Raw genomic sequence first — 10,070 nt, 5'->3', positions numbered from 1 at the left:
AGATGGTGATTACACTTACCGTAGTTAGTGTATGAGTAATGTGTAGAATTGCTGAATCACTGTTGTACACCTGAAACTAATATAACATTATACGTCAACTATACTTTGATAATAAATTTTTAATGGAAAAAACATTATTCCTAACTTTGTATCTTACAAAGAATATTATAAGCCCACAGAACACTTTTAAATGTGCTGTATACTAAACCACGACATGCACGGCAGATGTTTCAAGCTGATTCCTTCTCCTATGGGTGCTTCCTTGAACCCATCAGAGGCTCCTCTACTGGGCCCTTCTGACTTCATATTCTATAATATTAATGATATATTCTGTTCCTTCACGAGTCTGCTCCTGGTTGTCAGTTCTCACTCTACACAGACTCTCACCATTGGAATCCCATCACTCCCTCTTTCGGGTAAGACCAAAACCAGATCTATTCTGGCATGCTCTGTCATGTGGGATCTACCTCTGATCCACAGGAAACACCTGCAATTCCTTTACTCTATTAAACGGTGGGCTAGAATCTGACTTTCGTCTTGCAATCATAGACTACATCAGCTTGTCAGGTATGAGAGAGACAGCCCCCTCAACTCTTGCCTCCCTTTGTGTCTGAGATGTAGGTAGGGATTCACAGAATGACAACAGAAGTCTACCAAGACAATTTTCTCACAAAGCCCTTCTCACTCTTTGACCTCTTTTCTTTTTCTTTTTAAGATTTTATTTATTTGTTTGACACAGAGAGAGCACAAGCAGGGGGAGCAACAGAGGGAGAGGGAGACGCAGGCTCTCCGCTGAGCAGAGAGCCCAATGCTGGGCTCAATCCCAGGACCCTGGGATCATGACCTGAGCTGAAGGCAGAATTTAACTGACTGAGCCACCAAGGTGCCCCTTTGACCTCTTTTCTATATCCTTGATCTGGCCAAATGTTCCAAAGGTCATGAATGTGCTTCTTGACATTTTTCTCTGTAACAAGTGAGTATGAGGATTTAGCTCTCCCTCACTTGGCATTAGAAATCAGTTGTATTGATGCCTTAGTAAAAATTGATGCAGGAAAGGTCTTCTTCACACATTCAACTAAAACAATATAGAATCAGAAATCAATGCAACTTTCTCTGGTGAACTAAAACCAGGCAAGCCCAAGCACAGAACACAATAGAAAATCCTATGTACACAGTATGGCACAGCTTCAAAATTAAAAAGGAAAAAGGTGAGGATGAAGAGGAAAGAAGGAAAAGAAGCAATGGCAAGAAAAATATTGTCTGCTGGGAAAGGCCAATAGCATTACTGATGACTGATATATTTCTTTACAAGGAACAGCTTTGCACCAACCATTCAGATCACATGCACCAACAGATTTCACAATAAGAGACTAGTGGCTCAAATCATACTTTTCTATGCGGTGAAAAAAAAAGATAGTTACTCATTTTGATTAGGACTTCTAATTAGCCAAACCCAAATAAAATCCAGAGATCTAGGAAACTATTTATACAGCCCACATAACGCAGTTTCCTGGGGCACAAAGCAGAGTGAGAAGAGTGCAACATAGCTGTAGAAGGAAATGGAAGGGGACTAGCCCATTATGGAAGTTTGTAGAAAGTTTCCAATTTAAGTTTCCCAAGTTCCCAATTAGGGGCTTAGAATGGGATGGAGGTAGAATTTAGCATTTGCAACATAAATATGTCACCTAATGCCTCAACTGTTCCCCAGCCAGTATTATAGTCACTATATAACATGTTATAATAAGGGCCACCCATGTTCTATTTCCTGAATGAAGATAAAAACTTTAGTTGATCTGCAAAATGAGAAATAGGCCTTCTCTTATTGTGAAATAGTCACATTATTTCTTTTTTAATGATAGTGCAGAAAAGGATAACACTTCTTAACCGTTTAAGCAAGTTTAAGATTCATGATCCTAAAATTGTCAAACATCTGGATTATTTTCACCCAATAGTAATGATAAACCTGATAACAGCCCATGCAAAACCATGGGAACAAGGTAGAAAAGGAATTCTTTTAAGTAAGGTTCACATCTACTGAAATCAGGAAAGTATATGAAGCAAAAGCACATTCATACAAAAATGAATAGCAAGCTAATAATCTGGAAGCCAAGAAGGTGACAAAAAGGTAGAAAACAGAAAAAAATTATGAGTAGTCCATGGCAAATGCCTCCAAAGGACCTGGTTTTCTCAAGTGTTGAATAAAAGGTACATTTTGGCCAAAGTACAAACCTGAGTTTATATGAACAAATGAGAAAGAAGAACAAGAGAGAGAAGATGCCCAATGACTCCAATTCTCATGAGAACCGACCATACTTCTAAAACTAGCCTCCATCAGAATTTCCAGTATTCATTCAATAAATTTACTTTTACTTGAAATACTTAAGTAAGTTCATGTTTCTTACAACCAACCATTATAACTAGTATATCCAATGTCCTCTATTATAATTGGTATCCTACCCAAATGTATCAGAAGCCTAAATTAAAATGGAGCATAGGCCTAAATATAAATGAAAGTCATAAAACCTTTAAAGGAAAACATGGGAGAAAACCTTTGCGACCTTGGGTTAGACAGAGATCTTTAAAATACAGCAACGAAAATAGGTACAGTCCATAAAAGAAAAAAATCTAGAGGTCAGAGTTCATTCAAATCAAAAACTTTACCCTTTAAAGTACACAGAATTATAGTTAAATTCAATAATGTCACAGGACACAAAACCAACACACAAAAATCAATTGCATCTCTATACACTAACAACAAATTTCCTGAGGAAGAAATTAAGAAAACAATTCCATTTACAATAACATCAAAAAGAACAAAATACTTAGGAATAAATTTAACCAAGGAAATGAAAGGTCTGTACACCGAAAACTATAAGACATTGATGACAAAAAAAAAATGAGAAGACATAAATATATGGAAAGATATCCTATGTTCTTGAATTAGAAAAATTAATATTGTAAAAATGCTCATAGTAACCAAAGCAATGTACATATTCAATGCAATCCTTATCAAAATTCCAATGGCATTTTTCACAGAAATAGAAAAAAACAATTTTAAAGTTTGCAGGAACCACAGAAGACCCCAAATAGCCAAAGCAATCTTGAGAGAGATGAACAGACCTGAAGGCATCACATTTAATGATCTCAAACTATACTACAAAGCTATAATAATCAAAACAGTATGGTACTGGCATAAAAACAGATCCGTAGACCAATGGAATAGAATACAGAGCCCAGAAACAGACTCACACATATGTAGACAACTAACACGCTCAACATCACTACTCTCCTGGGAAATGCAGATCAAAACCACAATGAGATATCACCTCATATCTGTTAGGATGGTTTGTATGCGAAAGACAAAAGATAAAAGTATCCTTGAGAAGAGGGAACGCTTGTACACTGTTGATACAGCCATATTGGAAAACAGTGTGGAGGTTTTTCAAAGATTTAAAATTGAACTACCGTATGATCCAGAAATTACTCTTCTGGTCATATATCCAAAAGAAATGAAACCAGTATTTCGAAGAGTTATCTGCACTCTTACGTTCATTGCAGCATTACTCACAATAGCCAAGACCTGGAAACAACCTAAGTGTCCACCAAACAAATTAACGGGTAAAGAAGATGTGGTATATATACTTGTTATATATATATATAACTTGTTATATATATATACTTGTTATATATATATACTTGTTACTATATATATACTTGTTATATATATATGTTATATATGATATATATATGATATATATAACATATATATGATATATATGTTATATATATGATATATATGTTATATATATGATATATATGTTATATATATGATATATATGTTATATATATGATATATATGTTATATATATATACTTGTTACTTGTTTTATATATATATATATATATATATGATGTGGTATATATGTATCATACATATATGTATTTATATAGTATTCACCTATGAGAAAGAAGGAAATCCTGTTATTTGCAAAAACACAGATTGAACATTATGCCAAGTAAATAATCCAGACATAGAAAGACAAATATGTATGATGTCACTCATATGTGGAATCTAAAAAGTTGAACTCAGAACTAAAAAGTAGAATAGTGGTTACCAAGGGATGGAGGATAGATGTGGGAAGATGTCAGTCAAAGGGCGTAAATTTTGTTATAAAATGAATACATTCTGGGGATCTAATGTACAGTATAGTGACTATAGTTAATAATACTGCTTTGCATACATGAAATTTGCTAAGATAATAGATTTTAACCAATTTCACCACATACACACCCACACACGTGCACACACAAAAGGTAACAATGTGAGATTATGGACGTGTGAATTAACTTGTATGGTAATCATTTCACAATGTATATGCTTATCCGGCTATCATATACATCGTATATATATACAATTTTATGTCAATTATACTTCAATAAAGCTAGAAAAAAAATTAAAAATTAACAACAAAAAAGCCACATAATATTCTTAATCTTCACTATAAGTAATATTCTCCCTTTAACAACATTTATTTGCTTTAATTATGACTCCCTCAAATAAACCTGCAAATAAAAACCTGTCAAATGGACAATAAACATGATCTCTTTCCCCATAGAATAAAAGGCAACACAGAGTTAATTCCAACTTCTTTAGGAAATTTTATTGACTCTATCCGCCTAAAGTGTTTAAGCAGCCGCATTGATTATACCATTGCTTGAAGATTTAGGAGGAATTGACTAGCTGGAAAAAACCACATACACATAGATTTGTAGACAAGCAGTTAACTCATGGCTCAGAAGTGGTAAGTGAGTGTTAATAATGCTCTTTCCTTCTTACAATTGCTTCTTACTTTTTATCCCTGTGTGCTTCCAACGTAGGGTAGTAGCCTTACATGAAAAGTAACACAGTTTAAGTAAACTTTTCTTATCAACACAACGGATCACTAACAAAAGTGATGATAGTAGTCTTTTGATTCTGATTTATGGGATAAAAAGATGTAATACTTGGCCTCTAGCTGGTGAATACAGTTAACCTAAAAAAGACAAGGCAAGCCACAAAAATATGAGACATATGCCCTAAAAGGACATAGGAATGGGACATGAATGTGTCTTTGTCTTAAGTCATGTCCACTGAATCCCAGAACCTGGCTTTAATCTAATGCCCCTGTTTTCTTCAACTTCCAAGGTCTAATACTCCTGGGTCTTTCCTTCAAATGATCACTTTTGCCTCAGCTTCATACTGCAGGTCTTTAGCCGGTGACCCAACATTCACTCCCACTTCCATAGTGAGGTGCAAGGTGATCCAGGACCAAATCATTGGCCAAATCTAGTCTCCACCCCCTCCCCAGGAAAAGAGTTAAAATAGAAGCTCCTGAGCCGCTAAAATAGAGTCTGAATGGAAAGCCAAAGTAGTGATCAGTATGAAATTCCAGTACCCCAATAGATGTCAGATCACTGTAGTAATTGATTAAACGTGCAAAAGAGAAAATAGTATTAAGGAATGAAAAAAAATTATTTAAAAACGGAATTATACCAAATGCTTGTACACAAAGGTTCATAGTAGCACTCGTCACAACAGCCAAAAAGTAGGAACAACCCAAAGGTCCATTAACAGATGAACAGATAAATAAATATGGTAGGTATAAGAAATGGAATATTATTTAACCATTAAAAAAATAAAGTGCTGATACATGCTACAATAAGGATGAATCTCGCAAATGTTGTACTAAGTGAAACAAACCAGACACAAAAGGTCATATGTTATATGATTTCATTCATATAAAATACCCAGAATACACAAATCCATAGAGACAGAGAGCAGATGCTGCCAGGGGATGGGACAAGAGGAAATAGAGAATGACTGTTTAATGGGAATGAGGTTGCATCTGAGGTAATGAAAATGTTTTTGAGCTAGACAGAGATGGTAGTTGCACAACATTATGAATGTACCAAGTGCCGCTGCATTGTACACTTTAAAAGGAATAATTTTATGTTACATGAATTTCAGCTCAGTTAAAAACAAAACGAAACTATTTTTAGCCATTTCTGCTTTCTGAAGCCAGTGCCATCATTCAGAGTGTATAAATGAATCTAGGTCCTCTTCCCTTCCATCTACAGAGGGATTATGGAGGAAGAAAGGAAGGCAAGACATTTAAAGTCTCTGCAAATTCTTTATTTTGGCTAATGGTTTGTTACAACAAATCACGCTGAGATATAATTGGATATGGAAGAAGCTGGGAAACAGATAGTAACAATCAGAGAAGGATTTGAGAGGGAGGGAGAAGACTGCACTAGTAAGAGGCCAGAGCCCATGAGCAAAGTTGGTCAATGAGAAAGCCTTGGTGTCAGAACCAAATAACATTTAAGAGCAGAGATATCGAACATCCCAATGCAGTTTGCAGAAAGGAAATTTACTGATTCTCTGCCTTGAGCACAAAGCAGTGTAGAGATCACACCTGTAAATGATTCCCAACAAGAATAAGAATTTAGAGCCAAAGTGATGATAAAACTCACAACTCACTTGAGAATCCACAGAAATCTAGCTATGGCATTGGCTCTCCTCCACATTGTATGGTCTTAGAATTACACCTTCAAATAACTGGATCACAAAAATGTTAAACCACCTTTTTCAAAAAGAATGTAACACATTTGATTATACTGGTATTAATAATACTTGTATTTTAAGTAAAAGCGAAAATTTTTAAAATTTTTTATATATTATTTATTTCATTTTACTTGTACTTTAAATTTTCATTTGTGTGTACTTTTATAATATATATCAATGCCAATTTTTTAAATAAATATAAGCAATATAATTTGGAGACGTGTGCTTCAAAATGTTTTACTAATAAGGGGTGCAATTTGGAAAATGTGGAGACCATTGCTTCAGATGATAATATTTTAGCTCATATGGCTATATATTCTTAAGTTAAAATTCATGGAGAAAGAGCAAAAGTTCCCTTTTCCAAGCAATTCAATATGAAAGCATCTTATTTATATTTAAGTGACTTGGTGAAGTTTATGTTGGTGAAACTTCATCAGGATCCCTTTAACATGCATAATATCCCATGTTTTCAGTTGGCTTTGCCATACCAGGGCTGCGGAACCTGGTCCCACAAAACACTGATTTGCCTCCTTCTGTTCTGTAGAGATAACAGTTTATCACTGCTGTGATAATCATATCTATGTGAAATTCCTTTTCAAATCTATGGCTTCCAACAATTTCAGGGAAGAAAAAAAAATCCATAAGCTGTCCAAAAACCTTTTGATTTAGATCAAAGTCTCAAGAACTGTTAAGCCCAATTTAAGTTTTTTGTAGCAACATATTTTCAAGCATCTATGATACCCTTTGCTAAAAATGTTTCACTTTGTTTCTCCCCAAACACCAATGTACATTTATAGTTATCTCCTTTACAAATCCTAAACTTCATCTCACTTATCAGTTGTCGGGGTTTTTTCCCTAGAGCTATGCAGCACTCAGGAATAGTCTCCCTACCAATGTGTCTATCTATAAGATTTTAATCAGAAAAATAGGTGCGTACAGGCTTTACTTAAATGGGGAAAAAATCACATAGAACACAAGAGCCTATTTACTCTTTTCCATGAGCACTATGGGGTAGATTATAGACTGCCTATAGCTCTGCAGATCTGAGTCTCAGGTCTTTTTTAGCACCTATAGAAGGATATGATAGATAGACACAGGTTTGGGATTCACAAAATGGGCATTTGTGGGTTCAAATTCTGTCCTTGTCACACTTAGCTGTAACTTTCTTCTCCAGTTCTTCATATATAAAGGAGTGTTTATGTTTAAAAAAATCTAACTTATGGGGCGCCTGGGTGGCGCAGTCGTTAAGCATCTGCCTTCGGCTCAGGGCGTGATCCTGGCGTTCTGGGATCAAGCCCCACATCAGGCTCCTCCGCTGGGAGCCTGTTTCTTCCTCTCCCACTCCCCTTGCTTGTGTTCCCTCTCTCGCTGGCTGTCTCTCTCTAATAAATAAATAAATCTTTAAAAAAAAAAAAAAGAAAAGAAAAAAATCTAACTTACTAGGTTAATGGAAAATATTATCTGAAATAAGCTATGATAGGTGTCTCGTGCGTTGAAGGAGTCAGCAGGACCCTCATATTTCATTTAATTACCCTATTCTTTGCAACATCATCTAGCTCCCCTTGCAGATAATTTCTTTTTTTAATAAATGGCAATTCATCCCTACAATTTCATCTAGTTCCAACACCCCTGGAAATATTTTTAACAAAATCTGAACACTCTCTGATCTGTTTCTTTCATTTGTTGTAGGTTTGGTTTGCAAATTTGGGACAATAATTTTGGAAATGTCAAACCAATATATGATTATGATCCCATAGATCAGGGGTGCCTGGGTGGCTCAGTCATTAAGCATCTGCCTTCGGCTCTGGTCACGATCCCAGCATCCTAGGATCAAGCCCTGCATCAGGCTCCCTGCTCGGCGAGGAGCCTGCTTCTCCCTCTCCAATTCCCCCCTGCTTCTGTTCCCTCTCTCACTGTCTCTCGCTGTCAAATGAATAAATAAATAAAATATTTAAAAAAAAAAAAAGATCCCATAGATCATGTCCTCCTATAGTGCTCAGACATTAAGTATTAGTTTGAGATTTACTGCATCAGGAAGCAGGGGATGGGTTCAAAAAAGATCATGAAAAGTAAATGCGTATGTCATAGAGAAACTCTCCTTCAACAGAGGAAAGAAGATTCCAAGAGATAAGCTAAAAAGGGTAGCAAGAACAAAGAGTAGAGCAAAAAGGTAAGATGTCAAGCTCTTTATTATTCCCTCAGTTTCTTAATAACAGTCAGTGATATCAAAGCATAAGAGAGGGTAAAGTTGAAGTTATATAGGCTTTTGCCTCACTCACCCCTAGAGATTCTAGAGGAAAACTATCTACCACAATATGAAACAGCTACAACAAATTAGAAACTGTGTGGAGAACATTTAGGCCGAAGATGGTAGGAGGAAGCATCCCTCTCCAGTGACTCCTTGGAGTCCATGGGTTATGAAAATTATCCAAGCATTCGCACATAGTCTGAAGCCAGTGGATCTGACATAAGGCCATTATAGTGAGGGGCGAGGTGATTCAAGGTGTTGGGTTTGGGGATGATATGGCTAGGTCTCAGAGGACCTTCAGGAATAGCAGATTCCAAGATGCCTAGTCAGCAGATGCAGAGACATTCCCCTTTCACTGATCTTGCAGAGAGACCAAAAGATGAGTCTCACCAGCTCAAAACACAGCAGCATATGCCAGCAAGCACATGCTGACCAGGCAAGACAAGAGGGAACTCAGATAGTAGTAGGGGACCCTCATTTACACAAATAATCCCTCTTCTCAGTAAAACCCATGTTAGAATATAGAAGAGGGGAAAACAGTAACAGATTTACTAGGGATTAGAACTTCGGAATAACTATTACCAGTTTTAAAGTTGCTATTTATCTGTTTTAAATATGAAGAGAGTAATAAACCTTTGATTGGAAAGCTTATTTCCCTACCACCCCTCAAGCCATATACCTCAGTTACTACCAACAGAACCTTAAAATCAAACTGTTTTAGAAAATTTAAAAAATTCTTTTTCTGGCAGATGTGCCTCCAAATGTTTAAGTGTATGAGCCAACACAAAGGATCTGATTGTTGCAAGGATCAGATTCCCACAAATCAGAGATCTTTCTCACTATGAAACTTTACATAAATTTCAAGGATACACAAAATCAAGAAGCACAGTCAAAGCAGGGAGATATCTCAGACATCTTGCATGGTTCCCCAAGTTCTTTTTTATGCATCATGTGCATGTTGCTGGCTGAAAATAATAGATGAGACCTCTTCATCTACTGCAGGTCTCCTCAAACAGTGAGGAGCATTTAAACTATGAAACATTTGTATCAAATATTTACAGGGCCTGTGTGTCAAAACAGTTCCAAGAATCCATAGTTCATAAATTCAAACAGAGAAATGAGATAAAAAACAGCAAAGAAGATATATACATAAATACGAATACAGATAAACACAAATCAAAAGAAAACTTGAGTGTCTATATTAATATCTGACAAAGTC

At 35.9% G+C, this 10,070-nt stretch overlaps 1 long non-coding RNA gene across 3 annotated transcripts in view; it reads right to left on the bottom strand.

Moving 5' to 3' along the window:
* The window catches only part of LOC130542731 (uncharacterized), a 206,595-nt gene that overhangs the window by 14,669 nt on the left and 181,856 nt on the right, over positions 1-10,070 (bottom strand). For all 3 annotated transcript variants that reach the window (XR_008957473.1, XR_008957475.1, XR_008957474.1), the window contains one exon: positions 20-76. This is a non-coding gene — a long non-coding RNA (uncharacterized LOC130542731). The remainder of the gene's footprint in view (positions 1-19; positions 77-10,070) is intronic.

Source organism: Ursus arctos, unplaced genomic scaffold, assembly GCF_023065955.2.
Source record: "Ursus arctos isolate Adak ecotype North America unplaced genomic scaffold, UrsArc2.0 scaffold_5, whole genome shotgun sequence".
Classification (NCBI taxonomy): Eukaryota; Metazoa; Chordata; class Mammalia; order Carnivora; family Ursidae; genus Ursus; species Ursus arctos.
The sequence above is the reverse complement of the archived record's forward strand: the minus strand, read 5'-3'. Positions and strand labels throughout refer to the sequence as shown.